The 22012-nt window shown below is 44.7% G+C and overlaps 1 protein-coding gene across 1 annotated transcript in view; it reads right to left on the bottom strand.

Annotated features, from left to right (window-relative positions):
- Positions 1–22012, bottom strand: part of b4galnt4a (beta-1,4-N-acetyl-galactosaminyl transferase 4a) — a 430046-nt gene that overhangs the window by 77148 nt on the left and 330886 nt on the right. The gene's annotated exons all lie outside the window — the stretch shown is intronic.

Raw genomic sequence — 22012 nt, 5'->3', positions numbered from 1 at the left:
GAGGCCGAGCCTTCTCTTGTCTCTAGTCCTCCTTTTGCGGGGTCTGAGACGCCGACGCCTCCCACCATTAGCTCTGACAAATTGAAAACCCTAGTCATTGGCGACTCCATTACCCGCAGTATTAGACTTAAAATGAATCATCCAGCAATCATACACTGTTTACCAGGGGGCAGGGCTACCGACGTTAAGGCTAATTTGAAGATGGTGCTGGCTAAGACTAAAACTGGTGAATGTAGAAAGTGTAGGGATATTGTTATCCACGTCAGCAACAACGATGTTAGGATGAAACAGTCAGAGGTCACCAAGCGTAACATAGCTTCAGCGTGTGAATCAGCTCGAAAGATGTGTCGGCATCGAGTAATTGCCTCTGGCCCCCTCCCAGTTAGGGGGAGTGATGAGCTCTACAGCAGTCTCACAACTCAATCGCTGGTTGAAAAGTGTTTTCTGACCCTCCCAAAAGATAGAATTTGTAGATAATTGGCCCTCTTTCTGGGACTCACCCACAAACAGGACCAAGCCTGGCCTGTTGAGGAGTGACGGACTCCATCCTAGCTGGAGGAGTGCTCTCATCTTATCTACCAACATAGACAGGGCTCTAACTCCCCTAGCTCCACATTGAGATAGGGTGCAGGCCAGGCAGCAGGCTGTTAGCCAGCCTGCCAGCTTAGTGGAGTCTGCCACGATCACAGTCAGTGTAGTCAGCTCAGCTATCCCCATTGAGACCATGTCTGTGCCTCGAACTAGGTTGGGCAAAACTAAACATGGCGGTGTTCGCCTTAGCAATCTAACTGGAATAAAGACCTCCTCCATTCCTGCCATTAATGAAAGAGATTGTGATATCTCACATCTCAAAATAGGGCTACTTAATGTTAGATTCCTCACTTCCAAGGCAGTTATAGTCAATGAACTAATCACTGATCATAATCTAGATGTGATTGGCCTGACTGAAACATGGTTTAAGCCTGATGAATTTACTGTGATAAATGAGGCCTCACCTCCTGGTTACACTAGTGACCATATCCCCTGTGCATCCCGCAAAGGCGGAGGTGTTGCTAACATTTATGATAGCAAATTTCAATTTACAAAAAATAAAATGAAGTTTTCGTCTTTTGAGCTTCTAGTCATGAAATCTATGCAGCCTACTCAATCACTTTTTATAGCTACTGTTTACAGGCCTCCTGGGCCATATACAGCGTTCCTCACTGAGTTCCCTGAATTCCTATCAGACCTTGTAGTCATAGCAGATAATATTCACATTTTTGGTGATTTTAATATCCATATGGAAAAGTCCACAGACCCACTCCAAAAGGCTTTTGGATCCATCATCGACTCAGTGGGTTTTGTCCAACATGTCTCCGGACCTACTCACTGCCACAGTCATACTCTGGACCTAGTTTTGTCCCGTGGAATAAATGTTGTGGATCTTAATGTTTTTCCTCATAATCCTGGACTACCATTTTATTAAATTATCTGCTCTGACCCCAACCAAGGATCATCAGAAGTCGTGCTATAAATTCTAGGACAGCCCGAAGATTTAGATGCCCTTCAATTTAACCTTGCGCAATACCCTAGATGCAGACGCACCCCTAACAACAAAAAACATTTGTCATAAGAAACTAGCTCCCTGGTACACAGAAAATACCTGAACTCTGAAGCAAGCTTCCAGAAAATTGAAACGGAAATGGAGCTACACCAAACTGGAAGTCTTCCGACTATCTTGGAAAGACAGTACCGTGCAGTTTCGAAGAGCCCTCACTGCTGCTCGATCATCCTATTTTTCCAACTTAATTGAGGAATATAAGAACAATCCAAAATGTATTTTTGATACTGTCGCAAAGCTAACTAAAAATCAGCATTCCCCAAGAGAGGATGGCTTTCACTTCAGCAGTGATACATTCATGAACTTCTTTGAGGAAAAGATCATGATCATTAGAAAGCAAATTATGGACTCCTCTTTAAATCTGCGTAGTCCTCCAAAGTTCAGTTGTCCTGAGTCTGCACAACTCTGCAGGGAGACACTCATGTTTTTTAGTACTATATCTCTTGACACATTGATGAAAATAATCATGGCCTCTAAACCTTCAAGCTGCATACTGGACCCTATTCCAACTAAACTACTGAAAGAGCTGCTTCCTGTGCTTGGCCCTCCTATGTTGAACATAATAAACGGCTCTCTATCCACCGGATGTGTGTCAAGCTCACTAAAGCTGGCAGTAATAAAGCCTCTCTTGAAAAGGCCAAACCTTGACCCAGAAAATATAAAAACTCTCGGCCTATATCGAGTCTCCCATTCCTCTCAACATTTTTTGAAAAAGCTGTTGCACTACAACTCACTGCCTTCCTGAAGAAAAACAATATATACGAAACGCTTCAGTCTGGTTTTAGACCCCATCATAGCACTGAGACTGCAATTGTGAATGTGGTAACTGATATTTTAATGGTGTCAGACTGAGGCTCTGCATCTGTCCTCATGCTCCTAGACCTTAGTGCTGCTTTGATACCATCGACCACCACATTCTTTTGGACAGATTGGAAACCCAAATTGGTCTACACGGACAAGTTCTCGCCTGGTTTAGATCTTATCTGTCGGAAAGATATCATTTTGTCTCTGTGGATGGTTTGTCATCTGACAAATCAACTGTACATTTCGGTGTTCCGCAAGGCTCCGTTTTAGGGCCACTATTGTTTTCACTATATATTTTACCTCTTGGGGATGTCATTCGGAAACATAATGTTAACTTTCACTGCTATGCGGATGACACACAGCTGTACATTTCGATTAAACATGGTGAAGCCCCAAAATTTCCCTCCCTGGAAGCCTGTGTTTCAGACATAAGGAAGTTGATGGCGGCAAATGTTCTACTTTTAAACTCGGACAAAACAGAGATGCTTGTTCTAGGTCCTAAGAAACAAAGAGATCCTCTGTTGAATCTGACAATTAATCTTGATGGTTGTACAGTCGTCTCAAATAAAACTGTGAAGGACCTCGGCGTTACTCTGGACCCTGATCTCTCTTTTGACAAACTACTGCAATGCTCTACTTTCCGGCTAGTACTGAGATGCAGTGCCTTAGACCGCAGTGCCAATCATGAGCCCTGATATTGTCCTGTGCGTAGTCCCAATAAACAGTATGCTCACTAAAACACCCACAGGCAGACGCAAACATACTGGCCCCACCCTGTGATGAGACTAATCAAAAACACATCTCATCTATTTGGCCAAAATTTGCTGGGTGAGACAGAGAGGACTGCTCCGGTACTGGCTGCTACACATCATTAGCTCTTAATACTATTATTCTATTGACCTATGGTCAGCGCCATCTTAAATTGCCATAGTAACGACTGACACTAAAGCGTCAAAGGTAGGAGTGACCAAATTGATTGTGGTATTGAGTTTTGGATAAAATACCAGGCCACAAATTTCTCGGTGGCATACCCCATGTGTGACCGTGGAGAGTGAATAGAAGAGTGAGCAGCGGACAACGAAGATGGCAACAAGTAATTCAAAAGTGAACTGTAGTTCCAAGCTGTACTAATTGCCACAAAAACAATCCTTGTGTAAACTACCATCGGCTACACAGGGACCCACAATGATGGGAAAAAGTGTCTCCAGCTCCTGAAGAAGGATGTGCCGGCTCCAAGCAGGGTCTGCAGCGAGCACTTCGCAGAGGAAGACTTCATTACGAAGGGCACTTTTGATGTCGCAAGCGGGAGTTTCTGAATGGAAATAAGTTAACATTGAAACCCTCCATTTGCCCCTCCATCTTCAACTTCGAGGGTTAAGGACCGACCATCTTCGACAACATCAGTGACTTCAGTGTCAAGGAATGAACGGAGGTGGCGGCGCGAGTCAGTGAAGGTAAACTTAGCTAGTTGTGCGGCCCTAGATTTGTTTTAATCTGCAGCAGCTAATGTTAGCCAATAACATTAGCTGTCAACAAGTGTTACTAGCTAGCTACATGGTTTTGTTAGTTCCACCTTAGATACATGTCTTATGCATCACAATGACCTACACAGATAAAAAAAGTGGAAGTGTTACAAAGTTGGCAATATCCATAATATCATTAAAACAGCCATCACATATTATATAGTATGCACATAGCCCGCTGTTCAACAGTACAGATGGGGAAGGTCGGTTAGATGGGAGCTCATCTGCTGTCTTGTTGTAGGACAATCCCAGCAGACCCTCCTGAGTGCCCGAAGATAAAGAAAAGCAGTCACATTGGGGGAGCGGGCTAGGGTTCAGGAAATGGAGAAGGAGCAGGTCATTCAAGTCCGAATCCAAAGATACACCCGTCCACAGAGGAAATCACAGTATGGAAGTCTCGATCGCTATTAAACGCTTGTACATTTGAATGTTTGAATATTATGTTATGTGGTACTTTTACATAATTAAATGTTTGTGTATTAGCCAGTGTTGAGTGTCATAATGATTTACGGTACGTTCCAGGATGGCCCTGTTTTAGGTGGCAATTCAGTTGTTTTGGAAAATTTACTGGGGAAGCTGCTTTAGCCAGGTGAGCCCCAGCATGTCTAGCTAAGGTAACAACAGGGCAAGCCTGCTTGAGTCTCAGTTTTTTCATTTGTTTAATCACCGGTAAGTCTATTAATCCAGTTTGTCTTTGTAAATATTTTTACTGGATACCACTACTTGAAGACTGTAAATAAATATCAACACTTATGCACCCAACCCTTCTGCCTCCTGCTGAATATCGGACCGCATTTCTGCACTACTTATTTTTCATGGTTTGTTTTGTTTTTATTTACGACACCTTTGTAATGTATGCTTTTTGTCAAACAAAGTGACAACTTGAGTATCTTAAGATCTTCAACTAGCTGCTCAGTGTAGTTACCATTGCTTTCCACGAGATGGTAGCCTAAGCTAGATGAAGTCACCACTCCAGCAACCAGGCCAGTGGTGCGCGTTCAAAGCAGTTTTATCTTCCAAGCTAGTTTCTCTGGTTACACTTGAACCTGTTGTTATAGTCGACTAAGCGAATTTATAATATTTTTAGAAACCTTGTCTTAGAATTATAATATACAAAATGTATGGGAATGTTATTAATAATTTGAGCAGGTAAGACTGTCTAGTTTTTTGACATAATGTGTTTTTACATAAGACACAATTTTGTTTTTTAAACGTAACCTTAATTTAACTAAGCAAGTCCGTTAAGAACAAATTCTTATTTACAATGACGGCCTACCCCAGCCAAACCCAGACAATGCCAGGCCAATTGTGCACCAAACTTCCAATCACAGCCGGATGTGATAGAGCTTGGATTTGAACTAGGGACTGGATTTGAACTAGACACCTCTTGCATTGAGATGCAGTGCCTTAGACCACTGTGCCACTCAGGAGGTATAAAAAACTCCATGTATAGTCATTTTATTTGGTAGTAAAGGCAAGATCCAATTGACTTGTTTTATTAACGCTCAAAGCAGTGGAGGCTGCTGAGGGGAGGACGGCTCATAATAATGGAAGGAACGGAGTAAATGAAATGGCATCAAACGCATGGAAACCATGTGCTTGATCTATTTGAAACCATTCGACCAATTCCACTCCAGCCATTACCACCAGCCCGTCCTCCCCAATTAAGGTGCCACTAATCTCCTGTGGCTCAAACCCTATGTAGATGCCACTTGAATGTGGGTATGCGAGCCTAATAGAAGAGACCACACACGAAGGGATGACGTGTCGTACACCTCTTCCAAGTCTCCCTTGTGCCCATAGGGTGAACTGGCGGTAAGCAGCGAGTCTGCTCTGCAAAGAAAACTAAATAAATTACTGTGATAGTACATTAATCCACCATTGAAACGGAATCTCTATATAAAATCTCTACAGCAGGAGCGGTAGAGATACTCTCAAAGATTGGCTATGAAAAGCCAACTGACATTTACTCCTGAGGTGCAGACTTGTTGCACCCTCGACAACTACTGTGATTATTATTATTTGACCATGCTGGTCATTTATGAACATTTGAACATCTTGGCCATGTTCTGTTATAATCTCCACCCGGCACAGCCAGAAGAGGACTGGCCACCCCTCATAGCCTGGTTCCTCTCTAGGTTTCTTCCTAGGTTTTGGCCTTTCTAGGGAGTTTTTCCTAGCCACCGTGCTTCGACACCTGCATTGCTTGCTGTTTGGGGTTTTAGGCTGGGTTTCTGTACAGCACTTTGATATATCAGCTGATGTAAGAAGGGCTATATAAATACATTTGATTTGATTTATTTATGAAGTTACATTTTCCAGGCTTCGATTCGAACCCCGGTCGTATAATCAAAATGTAAGAACTTTACCATCGGTAGTGATAATAATTACTGTAGGGTGTATTCTAGTTCTTACATTAACCTCACCATTATTAGTTGTCATTAACTGGTTTACCGGCTGCTGACTGGTCGAGTAATCTCATCTGCCTGTTGTCCGGACCTCTGGCAGTCTCTATGGGGGTGCCACAGGGTTCAATTCTCGGGCTGACTCTCTTCTCTGTATACATCAAGGATGTCACTCTAGCTGCGGGTGATTCCCTGATCCACCTCTTCGCATACGACACCATTCTGTATACCTCTGGCCCTTCTTTGGACACTGTGTTAACTAACCTCCAGATGAGCTTCAATGCCATACAACTCTCCTTCCGTGGCCTCCAACTGTTCTTAAAAGCAAGTAAAACTAAATGCATGCTCTTGAACCGTTCGCTGCCCGCACCTGCCCGCCAGTCCAGCATCACTACTCTGGACGGTTCTGACTTAGAATATGTGGACAACTACAAATACCTAGTTGTCTGGTTAGACTGTAAACTCTCCTTCCAGACTCACATTAAGCATCTCCAAATTTCAAAATGAAATCTAGAATTGGCTTCCTATTTGGCAACAAAGCATCCTTCACTCATGCTGCCAGACATACCCTCGTAAAACTGACCATCCTACCAATCCTCGACTTCGGCGATGTCATTTACAAAATAGCCTCCAACACTCTACTCAACAAATTGGATGAAGTCTATCACAGTGCCTTCCGTTTTGTCACCAAAGCCCCATATACACTAACCACCACTGTGACCTGTATGCACTCGTAGGCTGGCCCTCACTTCATATCCGTCGCCAAACTCACTGGCTCCAGGTCATCTACAAGTCTCTGCTAGGTAAAGCCCCACCTTATCTCAGCTCACTGGTCACCATAGCAGCACCCACCCATAGCATGCGCTCCAGCAGGTATATCTCACTGGTCACCACCAAAGTCAATTCTTCCTTTGGCTGCCTTTCCTTCCAGTTCTCTGCTGCCAATGACTGGAACGAACTGCAAAAATCTCTGAAGCTAGAGACTCTTACCTCCCTCACTAGCTTAAAGCACCAGCTGTCAAAGCAGCTCACAGATCACTGCACCTGTACATAGCTCATCTGTAAACAGCCCATCCAATCTACATCATCCCCATACTATATTTATTCATTTATCTTGCTCCTTTGCACCCCAGTATCTCTACTTGCACATTCATCTTCTGCACACCCTACCATTCCAGTGTTTAATTGCTATATTGTAATTACTTCGCCACCATGGCCTTTTTATTGCTTTACCTCTTTCATCCTACCTCATTTGCAGATGCTGTATATATATTTTTTCTACTGTATTATTGACTGTATGTTTGTTTATCCCATGTGTAACTCTGTGTTGTTGTATGTGTCAAACTGCTTTGCTTTATCTTGGGCAGGTCGCAGTTGTAAATGAGAACTTGTTCTCAACTAGCCTACCTGGTTAAATAAAGGTGAAATCAAATAAAAAGATCTGCCAAGTCCTTCATAAGAATAAGTGACACATCACCATCCAGACAGACAGAAACGTCTGACTGGATGTAATACAGCCCCCATCCGCTGGGACTTTGTGCTGTATCGCCACCATCTTTCTACAACACACACAAGTACATTGATGGAAGCTACAATCTATCTGCAATATTAAAGTTGATCATCCCTGGACATTATCTGACAGCATCCGCACTTACACCAGTGCGTGTCACTGCTACGCGGACCCTCTGCCGGCTAAGGTGTTACAGGCCGAGCTATATGTTGCTATTTCTCTATTATAATTTTTTGGATTATTATTATTATTTTGTCATTTTTTTGGGGTAGATCTACTTTAATATTGCAGATAGATTGTAGCTTCCATCAATGTAATTGTCTGCGTCACTTCCAATCACCCAAATATACACGACCATTCAAAAGTTTAAGGTCACTTAGAAATGTCCTTGTTTTTGACCATTAAAATAACATCAAATTGATCAGAAATACAGTCTAGACATTGTTCATGTTGTGAATGACTACTGTTGCTGGAAACGGCAGATTTTTAATGGGATATCTACATAGGCGTACAGAGGCCCATTATCAGCAACCATCACTCCTGTGTTCCAATGGCGCTTTGTGTTAGCTAATCCAAGTTTATAATTTTAAAAGGCTAATTGATCATTAGAAAACCCTTTTGCTATTATGTTAGCACAGCTGGAAACTGTTGTTCTGATTAAAGAAGCAATAAAACTGGCCTTCTTCAGACTAGTTGAGTATCTGGAGCATCAGCATTTGTGGGTTCGATTACAAGCTCAAAATGGCCAGAAACAAAGCACTTTCTTCTGAAACTCGTCAGTCTATTCTTGTTCTGAGAAATTAAGGCTATTTCATGAGAGAAATTGCCAAGAAACTGAAGATCTCATACAACGCTTTGTACTACTCCCTTCACAGAACAGCGCAAACTGGCTCTAACCAGAATAGAAAGAGGAGTGGGAGGCCCCGGTGCACAACTGAGCAAGAGGACAAGTACATTAGAGTGTCTAGTTTGAGAAACAGACGCCTCACAAATCCTCAACTGGCAGCTTCATTAAATGGTAACCGCAAAACACCAGTCTCAACGTCAACAGTGAAGAGGCGACTCCGGAATGTCTGCCTTCTAGGCAGACTTGCAAAGAAAAAACCATATCTCAGACTGACCAATAAAAAATTGGATTGAACATTTTTTTTCACCTTTATTTAACCAGGTAAGCTAGTTGAGAACAAGTTCTCATTTACAACTGCGACCTGTTCAAGATAAAGCAAAGAAGTGCGACACAAACAACAACACAGAGTTACACATGGAATAAACAAGCGTACAGTCAATAACGCAATAAAAGAAAATCTATATACAGTGTGTGCAAATGGCGTGAGGAGGAAAGGCAATAAATAGTCCATAGTAGCGAAGTAATTACAATTTAGCAAATTAACACTGGAGTGATAGATGTGCAGATGATGATGTGCAAGTAGAAATACTGGTGTGCAAAAGAGTAGAAAAGTAAATAAAAACAATTTGGGGATGAGGTAGGTAGATTGGGAGGGCTATTTACAGATGGGCTATGTACAGCTGCAGCGATCGGTTAGCTGCTCAGATAGCTGATGTTTAAAGTTAGTGAGGGAAATATAAGTCTCCAGCTTCAGCGATTTTTGCAATTCGTTCCAGTCGTTGGCAGCAGAGAACTGGAATGAAAGGCGTCCAAAGGAGGTGTTGGCTTTGGGGCTGACCAGTGAGATATACCTGCGCGTGATACGGGTGGGTGTTGTTATCGTGACCAGTGAGCTGAGATAAGGTGGAGATTAAGATGGGCAAAAGAACACAGACACTGGACAGAGGAACTCTGCCTAGAATGCCAGAATCCCGGAGTCTCCTCTTCACTGTAGAGACTGGTGTTCTTCTGGCAGGTTCTCCCATATCAGCCAAGGAACTTTGTAGTTCTGTCAGATTGGTAATTGGGTTCTTGATCATCTCCCCAGCTGTATGCCTCATCACAATCTGAGAGATCTACGGACAGTTTCTCGGACCCCATGGTATAGTTTTTGCTCTGACATGCACTGTTAACTGTCGCACCTTATATGGACAGCTGTGTTTCTTTTTGAAATCATGTCCAAACAATTTAACTGGCCACAGGTGGACTCCAATCAAATTGTAGTGAAATCTCAAGGATGATCAAAGAAAATGTGATGCACCTGAGCTCAATTTGGAGTGTCATAGCAAAGTTGTGTTCCAAAAACATGTTTTCACTTTGTCATTATGGGGTATTCTGTGTAGATGGGTGAGAGAAGAAATACATGAATTCAGGCTGTAACACATAATATACAATACATTTAGGGGTATGAATACTTTCTGAAGGCGCTGTATGTATGTGTGCATGCTTGCGCATGTGTATGCATGCACACATACAAGTGGCATTGCGCGTGTGTGTGTGTGTGTACATTTGCAGACGTGCGCATGTTCCAGGTAATAGCAATCACATGGACAGAGAATGACGTTCACTGGAGGGGGACGATGACATTGCCATGTTGCCTTCTGGGACACAAACAGACTGTCTCCTCAGGCCAGGATGCCCAGCGCTCTGGATCGTATACATCACTGCAGCTGTGTGTGTCACATCCGGTTTGTGTGTCACATGCAAATGCGAGCGGTCGCATTTGCATTCGCTCTGCAGGTAGTATAACTTTTCATTACATTTCATTACATTTCATTATAGTACAACGGTTTAATTTGTCCAACCTTAGCAATTTCTTCTTAGCTAGCTACATAGCCGTCTGTGTATTCTCTCACGTCACCCCGCTCCTCCGCTCTCTCCACTGGCTTCCAGTTGAAGCTCGCATCCGCTACAAGACCATGGTGCTTGCCTACGGAGCTGTGAGGGGAACGGCACCTCAGTACCTTCAGGCTCTGATCAGGCCCTACACCCAAACAAGGGCACTGCGTTCTTTCACCTCTGGCCTGCTCGCCTCCCTACCACTGAGGAAGTACAGTTCCCGCTCAGCCCAGTCAAAACTGTTCGCTGCTCTGGCACCCCAATGGTGGAACAAACTCCCTCACGACGCCAGGACAGCGGAGTCAATCACCACCTTCCGGAGACACCTGAAACCCCACCTCTTCAAGGAATACCTAGGATAGGATAAAGCAATCCTTCTGCCCCCCCCCCCCCCCCTTAAAAGATCTAGATGCACTATTGTAAAGTGGCTGTTCCACTGGATGTCATAAGGTGAATGCACCAATCTGTAAGTCGCTCTGGATAAGAGCGTCTGCTAAATGACTTAAATGTAATGTAAATGTATCAAAGATAATTGCGTAATTATCGTATTTCGTCGTCTATCGTAGTCCACACTGCTATCTGCCCAGCAGCTAGCCAGCTAGCAAACGTCCACCGTCTACCGAATAGTAGTATAACTTTTCATTACATTTCATTATAGTACAACGGTCTGATTTTCATTTTCATTACAGTACAACGGTTTGATTTGTTTGATCTTAGCTAGCTACATAGCCGTCTTTGTATCAAACATAATTGTGTAGTTATTGAGGTTCGCTAGCCAGCTATTTTCGTCCTAACGTAACGCAACGTAGCCAACACTGCTAGCTAGCCAGCTTGCCACCGAATAGCAGCATTGTAGAAACGAGTGCATTACAACGGAACGACTTGATCAGTGTAGTGTTAGCTGGCTACACAGTTGTCTTTGCTATCTTTGATTTGTTTGATCTTAGCTAGCTACTTAGCTGGCTACATAGCCGTCTTTGTATAAAAGATAATTGTGTAGTTATCGAGGTTCACTGAGGTTCGCTAGCCAGGTATTCTCGTCCTAACGTAACGTAACGTAACGTAGTCAACCCTGCTAGCTAGCCAGCTAGCCACCGATTAGCAGCACTGTAGAAACGATTACATTACAACGGAACGACTTGATTTGTGTAGTGTTAGCTAGCTACATAGTTTTCTTTGCTATCTTTGTATCTAAGATAATTGTGTAGCTTTGAGTAATTATCGGTTAGCTAGCCAGCTATTTTCGCCTGCCGCGCTGCCGTCCTCCTACCTAGCCAACACTGCTAGCTAACACTGCTAGCTAGCCAACTTCTACCGAATAGCAGCACTGTAGAAACTTACATTACAACGGAACGACTTGATTAGCGTAGTGTTAGCTAGTTGTCTTTACTGTCCTTGTATCCATGATAATTGTGTAGTTTAGAGAAATTTAGAGAAATTGTCGAGGTCACCTAGCCAGCTTCACTTTCAACAACGCAGCCACTGCTAGCCAGGCTACTTCACCAGCCAGCAGTACTATATCATTTTAGTCAATCAGATCAGATTTTTTTGCAACGTAAGCTTAACTTTCTGAACATTCGAGACGTGTAGCCCACTTGTCATTCTAATCTCCCTTGCTTTAGCGTAGCCTCTTCTGTAGCCTGTCAACTATGTGTCTGTCTATCCCTGTTCTCTCCTCTCTGCACAGACCATACAAACGCTTCACACCGCGTGGCCGCGCCCACCCTAACCTGGTGGTCCCAGCCCGCACGACCCACGTGGAGTTCCAGGTCTCCGGTAGCCTCTGGAACTGCTGATCCGCGGCCAACAAGGCAGAGCTCATCTCAGCCTATGCGTCCCTCCAGTCCCTCGACTTCTTGGCACTGACGGAAACATGGCTCACCACAGATAACACTGCTACTCCTACTGCTCTCTCTTCGTCTGCCCACGTGTTCTCGCACACCCCGAGAGCTTCTGGTCAGCGGGGTGGTGGCACCGGGATCCTCATCTCTCCCAAGTGGTCATTCTCTCTTTCTCCCCTTACCCATCTGTCTATCGCCTCCTTTGAATTCCATGCTGTCACAGTTACCAGCCCTTTCAAGCTTAACATCCTTATCATTTATCGCCCTCCAGGTTCCCTTGGAGAGTTCATCAATGAGCTTGATGCCTTGATAAGCTCCTTTCCTGAGGACGGCTCACCTCTCACAGTTCTGGGTGACTTTAACCTCCCCATGTCTACCTTTGACTCATTCCTCTCTGCCTCCTTCTTTCCACTCCTCTCCTCTTTTGACCTCACCCTCTCACCTTCCCCCCCCTACTCACAAGGCAGGCAATACGCTTGACCTCATCTTTACTAGATGCTGTTCTTCCACTAACCTCATTGCAACTCCCCTCCAAGTCTCCGACCACTACCTTGTATCCTTTTCCCTCTCGCTCTCATCCAACACTTCCCACACTGCCCCTACTCGGATGGTATCGCGCCGTCCCAACCTTCGCTCTCTCTCCCCCGCTACTCTCTCCTCTTCCATCCTATCATCTCTTCCCTCTGCCCAAACCTTCTCCAACCTATCTCCTGATTCTGCCTCCTCAACCCTCCTCTCCTCCCTTTCTGCATCCTTTGACTCTCTATGTCCCCTATCCTCCAGGCCGGCTCGGTCCTCCCCTCCCGCTCCGTGGCTCGACGACTCATTGCGAGCTCACAGAACAGGGCTCCGGGCAGCCGAGCGGAAATGGAGGAAAACTCGCCTCCCTGCGGACCTGGCATCCTTTCACTCCCTCCTCTCTACATTTTCCTCTTCTGTCTCTGCTGCTAAAGCCACTTTCTACCACTCTAAATTCCAAGCATCTGCCTCTAACTCTAGGAAGCTCTTTGCCACCTTCTCCTCCCTCCTGAATCCTCCTCCCCCTCCCCCCTCCTCCTCCCTCTCTGCAGACGACTTCGTCAACCATTTTGAAAAGAAGGTCGACGACATCCGATCCTCGTTTGCTAAGTCAAACGACACCGCTGGTTCTGCTCACACTGCCCTACCCTGTGCTTTGACCTCTTTCTCCCCTCTCTCTCCAGATGAAATCTCGCGTCTTGTGACGGCCGGCCGCCCAACAACCTGCCCGCTTGACCCTATCCCCTCCTCTCTTCTCCAGACCATTTCCGGAGACCTTCTCCCTTACCTCACCTCGCTCATCAACTCATCCTTGACCGCTGGCTACGTCCCTTCCGTCTTCAAGAGAGCGAGAGTTGCACCCCTTCTGAAAAAACCTACACTCGATCCCTCCGATGTCAACAACTACAGACCAGTATCCCTTCTTTCTTTTCTCTCCAAAACTCTTGAACGTGCCGTCCTTGGCCAGCTCTCCTGCTATCTCTCCCAGAATGACCTTCTTGATCCAAATCAGTCAGGTTTCAAGACTAGTCATTCAACTGAGACTGCTCTTCTCTGTATCACGGAGGCACTCCGCACTGCTAAAGCTAACTCTCTCTCCTCTGCTCTCATCCTTCTAGACCTATCGGCTGCCTTCGATACTGTGAACCATCAGATCCTCCTCTCCACCCTCTCCGAGTTGGGCATCTCCGGCTCGGCCCACGCTTGGATTGCGTCCTACCTGACAGGTCGCTCCTACCAGGTGGCGTGGCGAGAATCTGTCTCCTCACCACGCGCTCTCACCACTGGTGTCCCCCAGGGCTCTGTTCTAGGCCCTCTCCTATTCTCGCTATATACCAAGTCACTTGGCTCTGTCATAACCTCACATGGTCTCTCCTATCATTGCTATGCAGACGACACACAATTAATCTTCTCCTTTCCCCCTTCTGATGACCAGGTGGCGAATCGCATCTCTGCATGCCTGGCAGACATATCAGTGTGGATGACGGATCACCACCTCAAGCTGAACCTCGGCAAGACGGAGCTGCTCTTCCTCCCGGGGAAGGACTGCCCGTTCCATGATCTCGCCATCACGGTTGACAACTCCATTGTGTCCTCCTCCCAGAGCGCTAAGAACCTTGGCGTGATCCTGGACAACACCCTGTCGTTCTCAACTAACATCAAGGCGGTGGCCCGTTCCTGTAGGTTCATGCTCTACAACATCCGCAGAGTACGACCCTGCCTCACACAGGAAGCGGCGCAGGTCCTAATCCAGGCACTTGTCATCTCCCGTCTGGATTACTGCAACTCGCTGTTGGCTGGGCTCCCTGCCTGTGCCATTAAACCCCTACAACTCATCCAGAACGCCGCAGCCCGTCTGGTGTTCAACCTTCCCAAGTTCTCTCACGTCACCCCGCTCCTCCGCTCTCTCCACTGGCTTCCAGTTGAAGCTCGCATCCGCTACAAGACCATGGTGCTTGCCTACGGAGCTGTGAGGGGAACGGCACCTCAGTACCTTCAGGCTCTGATCAGGCCCTACACCCAAACAAGGGCACTGCGTTCATCCACCTCTGGCCGGCTCGCCTCCCTAGCACTGAGGAAGTACAGTTCCCACTCAGCCCAGTCAAAACTGTTCGCTGCTCTGGCACCCCAATGGTGGAACAAACTCCCTCACGACGCCAGGACAGCGGAGTCAATCACCACCTTCCGGAGACACCTGAAACCCCACCTCTTCAAGGAATACCTAGGATAGGATAAAGCAATCCTTCTGCCCCCCCCCCCCCTTAAAAGATTTAGATGCACTATTGTAAAGTGGCTGTTCCACTGGATGTCATAAGGTGAATGCACCAATTTGTAAGTCGCTCTGGATAAGAACGTCTGCTAAATGACTTAAATGTAAAATGTAAATGTATGAGAGAAAGGTGTGACTGTGTGAATGTGTGTATATAGATGGGATTGCTGACAACAATTACGAAAACGATGCACACACTTCAATGGGGCAGAAGGCTGGGTGTTGTTGAAAATCTGGATGGCCAGTTAGCAAGCAAACAATGACAATAAACTGCCATGTGGAGAATTTTAGGTGGCTCTTTTCAGCTAATTGTATCATATTCTTGATATCATGTCTTGTTTTGAGGTGTTTTGACTGAAGAATTCGCTAGCTACTGTACTGCTAACCCAACAACTGGAACGAGGTATTTAAGAGGCAAGTGCTCATTGTGCACATTTATTTACGTGTTCAATATTAGAGAAGAAATATAGTTTACATGTTGTCAACAATCTAAGCCAACCCTGTCTGTTTCGACCCCATAGTTGTGCATGCGTCAGCTTTGTTGCTGAACAACCAACCCATCTATGCCCGTCATTCTTGTGTTTTGAACGTGTTTGTCTGTCTGTCTCTGTGTGTGTCTTGCAGAACAGAAACGTTCTATTCATGAGGGACTCCGGAGTGACCTTACACGTGTGTGTGTGTGTGTGTGTGTCAGTCAGTGAGATACAGTATAAGGTCCCTCATGAATAGAACGTTTCTGCAATGCGGTGACAAGGTATACATTAAAGTGCTCTCATGACACTAAACCACCAAATTATAGGGTCCTATTTTAAGCAACAATACAATACAAATGCAACACAACACAAACATCCCTCATTAAGACTGGTGTCCGGTTTGAACATATACAGCCGTGGCCAAAAGTTTTGAGAATGACACAAATATACATTTTCACAAAGTCTGGTGCAGTCAGTCTCAGTTTGTATGATGGCAATTTGCATATACACCATAATGTTATGAAGAGTGATCAGATGAATTGCAATTAATTGCAAAGTCCCTATTTGCCATGCAAATGTACTGAATCCCCCCAAAACATGTCCACTGCATTTCAGCCCGGCCACAAAAGGACCAGCTGACATCATGTCAGTGATTCTCTCGTTAACATTGGTGTGAGTGTTGACGAGGACAAGGCTGGAGATCACTCTGTCATGCTGATTGAGTTCGAATAACAGAATGGAAGCTTCAAAAGGAGGGTGGTGCTTGGAAGCATTGCTCTTCCTCTGTCAACTATAGTTACCTGCAAGGAAACACGTGCCGTCATCATTGCTTTGCACAAAAAGGGCTTCACAGGCAAGGATATTGCTGGCAGTAAGATTGCACCTAAATCAACTATTTATCGGATCATCAAGAACTTCAAGGAGAACGGTTCAATTGTTGTGAAGAAGGCGTCAGGGCACCCAAGAAAGTCCAGCAAGCGCCAGGACCGTCTCCTAAAGTTGATTCAGCTGCGGGATCGGGGCACCACCAGTACAGAGCTTGCTCAGGAATGGCAGCAGGCAGGTGTGAGTGCATCTGCACGCACAGTGAGGCGAAGACTTTTGGAGGATGGCCTGGTGTCAAGAAGGGCAGCAAAGAAGCCACTTCTCTCCAGGAAAAACAGGGACAGACTGATATTCTGCAAAAGGTACAGGGATTGGACTGCTGAGGACTGGGGTAAAGTCATTTTCTCTGATGAATCCCCTTTCCGATTGTTTGGGGCATCCAGAAAAAAGCTTTTCCAGAGAAGACAAGGTGAGCGCTACTATCAGTCCTGTGTCATGCCAACAGTAAAGCATCCTGAGACCATTCATGAGTGGGGTTGCTTCTCAGCCAAGGGAGTGGGCTCACTCACAATTTTGCCTAAGAACACAGCCATGAATAATGGTACCAACACATCCTCTGAGAGCAACTTCTCACAACCATCCAGGAACAGTTCGGTGACAAACAATGCCTTTTCCAGCATGATGGAGCACCTTGCCATAAGGCAAAAGTGATAACTAAGTGGCTCAGGGAGCAAAACTCCCCAGACCTTAATCCCATTGAGAACTTGTGGTCAATCCTCAAGAGGCGGGTGGACAAACAAAAACCCACAAATTCTGACAAACTCCAAGCATTGATTATGCAAGAATGGGCTGCCATCAGTCAGGATGTGGCCCAGAAGATAATTGACAGCATGCCAGGGCAAATTGCAGAGGTCTTGAAAAAGAAGGGTCAACACTGCAAATATTGACTCTTTGCATCAACTTCATGTAATTGTCAATAAAAGCCTTTGACACTTATGAAATGCTTGTAATTATACTTCAATATTCCATAGTAACATCTGACAAAAATATCTAAAGACACTGAAGCAGCAAACTTTGTGAAGATTAATATTTGTGTCATTCTCAAAACTTTTGGCCACGGCCGTAAAACACCAGTGTAACGCAACGCAATACAAACATACCTAATTAAGACTGGCCTAGTGAGTTAACTGCCTTGTTCAGGGGCAAAAATACAGATTTTTACTTTGTAGGCTCGGGGATTTGATCTAGCAACCTTCCGGTTACAAGTCCAACGCTGTAACTACTAGGCTACCTGCCTCCCCTAGATAAATCAATGGACACTGAACTGTTTGTGTGCGTGTCTCTAATAGATTCTCCTAAATAACAGCGAGAAGAGTGGTTTTCTATTTTCAAGGAAACATTTCATTTCCTGTCTATGTTTGGTGAGCTGGTGGTTTAGAAGGTGTCTGACTCACTCTGCCACCCACACACACAGGTGCTGTCTGACATTTCACATAACTCCTGTCTGAGACTGCTCTAGTGATAGATCACCTGCCTTGTCTCCTCTCTCTCAACTCTCCTATAACCACCATATAACCTTCCTACAAAACCCCCCCTCCCCACTAACGAGAAATCAAACAGACATTTTACCAGGGTCAGTTGTGGGCGCGTGTGACTGCATGCTTGTGTCTGTGCGCACGTGGTTCTGCATGCGTGGGTTGGGAATTGACTCCCTCTGTGACTGTTTCACCTTGAGAGGTGCTGATCGATGTTAAAATGGCCGGCGGGGACCTTTGACATTTGCGTTGGGGAAAAAGGCACGGCTGAGTTCAGTTCCAGGTTGTGTTTGATGTCACAGCTGGCATTTGGTCCAGGAGGAGCGGCTTTCTGTTGAACTGCAGGAAGGGGCTGACATTTTCCCCATTCCTCCTGACTTGGAGCTGTTGGCGGAGGTGTCGAGTGGGTGTTTGTGTGTTAGGTGGGTGTTTGTGTGTTCGAGAGAGAGAGAGAGAGAGAGAGAGAGAGAGAGAGAGAGAGAGAGAGAGAGAGAGAGAGAGAGAGAGAGAGAGAGAGAGAGAGAGAGAGAGAGAGAGAGAGAGAGAGAGAGAGAGAGAGAGAGAGAGAGAGAGAGAGAGAGAGAGAGAGAGAGAGAGAGAGAGAGAGAGAGAGAGAGAGAGAGAGAGAGAGAGAGAGAGAGAGAGAGAGAGAGAGACATGTATGTATCGGTAATGACCTTTCATGGATCTTCATTGAATCATTTAAAAATAACCTACACTGATCATTAAAGAAAAACGATATCCCTTTAGATAATCTTAGAATGTTCAGAATCCTCTCCTCTGATTGTTCCTGTCCTGCTCCAAGCCAAACTCTTAGCTGACAGCGCTACTGTAATATCAAAATGCATAAGCTCCAATCAGATAATTCATGGCTGTTTTCATAGTCTTTTTCACAGTGTTTCACTTTTGCCTCAATGTCATCTCCATTTCAAATTATACCGTTTATACACTCGGCGAAGCCTCGTTCTCCGCTAACCTCTTTCTCATCAATCTGTTAAACAGATGCTAAAGTAACATGCCTGAGGGGAGGAAAGCAGAGTTTCACTCAAAGCCTCATTCAGGCTTTCAGGCTACATCTTTATTAAAATGCTGCATGAACCCAATTACCTTGAACAGATAGAGATAGGTCTGAGGGTAAAGGAGGCTAGCGTGAATTTAGCGGATTCCTGCATATTGGCATGTGCAAGTGCAAACACACATGCTGCTCACTACATACAGATGTGTCTATCAATGGCAGTGAATAAGAATGCAGATGTGTTTGTGCTGAAGCACCACAAGCACACGAATAACCAAGAAGGGCTGGATTAAATCAACTTTGTCTCAACGGTAAATCTGAAACTGCTCTGTTCACAAGTTAACAACCTATGCAGTGAAATGCAGTAACGTGCAGTTCGTAATATCACCACAAGGTGTCAGCATCAGCATATATATTGAGTAGATTCACTACAGTGCTTTACAACAGTAAAGGTCAAGTAAATAAACCACGTGCAATGATAGTTTGTTATGACTAGAATATTCAAAACAAAATGTATTGGTTATATATTTCAACTGCAAATGGCATGCGCTGATGACTGAAACCGTTCATGCAGGAAAATGCTTGCCACACTGGTTTTAGTCACACACGTTCTAATTTAGCTAGCTAGCTAGCCAACAATCTAGCAAACAATTAATGCAAGCACATGGCTTGAATGATAGATCTGTGCCAACTGTCTTGCAGATTGCATATTTTGGAAAACTAACTAACATAATAAGCCCAGACAGTAACAGTGTTATTTTAGTTTCAAGGATGAGTCCAGTGTTCACACTTAAATAACTCAGATTGCCAGCTAGCTAGCTTGGTTAACTACCTTGCTGGCTAGCTAGCCCAGCTAACGTTAACTATGTGAGAATGTGATGAGAACAGGGTTGCTTGCTTGGTGAAGTGTACTTTTGATTATTTTCTGATTCAAATACGCTGTCGTTGGCTGTGGCAAGCTTCCCACCATCAAACCACCATGCGTCCTCTCTCACGTTGTGACTTAGGGCTCAGTAATGGTCAATGAGTAGCACGTAGACTACTCTCTTCAGGAAACCATTCAAAAATGTTAAAAAATCACCACAAATGAGCACACGTATTTGTTCAGTCTACGTGTATAATATCGGTGCTTTATCTGTTGAATAAAAACCGATACAAATATTTCTGGGAAAGTCATCCAATTTATCAGTCAGGCTCTAGGATTTATATACCATTATGGGTATATGAGTTTCTGATAAAGTCAAAGACATTATGCTACTACTGCTGATGCTAGTTCGTCAGTGAAGGAGTGAACGTTGTTTATAATAAAGATTACATGGAGAAAATCGGACCACTCTGAAATGAAAATGGGCCCTCCCTTCAACAAAATATATTTCACCTAAACCCTCCCTGAACGATAAAAAAAAGTGACCCTCCCCTATACACAAAATAATAATTAAAACAGAGCAGAGAACAGGTCTACTGTTTACCCTCACTTCTTAGACAGACCAGAGCCTTAGAAATGAAGTTTGAGAAACTGTTCTTTGTCCTGTAAACATTACATGGCAACGCAGGGATTGTGATAGCGCACAGGGCTGCGGGCCAGAGAGTTGTGGGTTTGCAGACAATTGTGGACAAGAGTAAGGGTGGAAAGATCTCCTTCATAGCAAAAGCACTGCATGAATATGTCATTGTATTTGCAAAACAAATAAGCTTTTTATTAACATTTCATGCAACTTTACAGAATTGGATTATTTCCCAAGCAAAGTCAGCCCCGGAATGTCAGGGAACAATGGCATCCCCATGTGCATCGGAGTCATGTCTTCCCCGGGTTTATACCAGATTTTTTTCTAGCATAAAGCATAGCGGACGAAAGCGCTGTTATAGATCACTTTATATAATTGGTTTCATTTTCTTCAAAATCTTAAGCTAACTGTGCATTTAAAAAAAATAAAAGATATATCTTTAATAAAAGTTAGGCATGGTGGGTGGAGGAATTGACCGACAAATCTCTGGATATAGCAGCCTATAGCCTCATTTCGTCCGTCTAACAGGACGGCCTACCTCTTATTTCTTAAATAGGAAGAAATAGGCTCCAACACAAATTTGCCTACTTTCAGCACGAGGGTTCCTTTCCGATTGATGGTCCCACGGCTGCGGCTTCAAGTTTCAGCACCACAATCTAAGTCACTCGAATCTGGCTTATTGTCAATAAGGTCAATAACTCTCAATAACTCTGATAAATACATCATGGGCAAGAAACATATTATTTTTAATAAAATCAATTATAGTAGGTAGCAAGCTATCGAAGTTGACCTCCGGTCCTCCTATTCGCGCCCTCCTTCTCAAACTTAACAGAATGGAAGAAACCTTTGACTCTCCTCCTGAACTGCCACCGTAGCCCTACACACCACAGTCATTGGTTAAGCAGCACACAAAACATTTTTCGATCAGCAACATCAGAGCAAGCCGAGGCTCAGGGTTGGAATATCCATTGCATTTGTTACGTAACCTAGTTGTATTTACATCATCCCAGCAGCTATCTTAGAAATTGAACTTTGCTCTGTGCTTCTCTGAGCATGAATTTCGTAGCCTATATCTCGTAATTTCTTGGCTTGCAATGTTTTGAAAGTTCACTAAAGTAGGGGCTATCAATGAGTAGTCTACCTTAAGCTATTCTACACACATCAGATCAAAGACTGAACACACATCTTTCATAGTGATGGAGCTTACAGCATCTAGCTATTCCCAGGGGGTCTCCCATCCAAGTACTAACCAGGCCTGACCCTGCTTAGCTAGCAAGATCAGACGCGGTCGTATGGCCACAAGCATATGTTTTAACCCCATTTTCTCCCCGAATTATGACCTTGGCTCATCACTGCAACTCTCCAATGGCCTCCAAAACATGATTTGCCTGGCCTCATCACACTGGTCGCTTATTCCAGAACTCAGCCACACCAATGTGTCGGTGGAAACACCGTTTGACTGA

This window comes from Salvelinus fontinalis, chromosome 9, assembly GCF_029448725.1.
Source record: "Salvelinus fontinalis isolate EN_2023a chromosome 9, ASM2944872v1, whole genome shotgun sequence".
Taxonomy (NCBI): domain Eukaryota; kingdom Metazoa; phylum Chordata; class Actinopteri; order Salmoniformes; family Salmonidae; genus Salvelinus; species Salvelinus fontinalis.
Note: the sequence above shows the minus strand (reverse complement) of the source record. Positions and strands in the feature narration are given on the sequence as shown.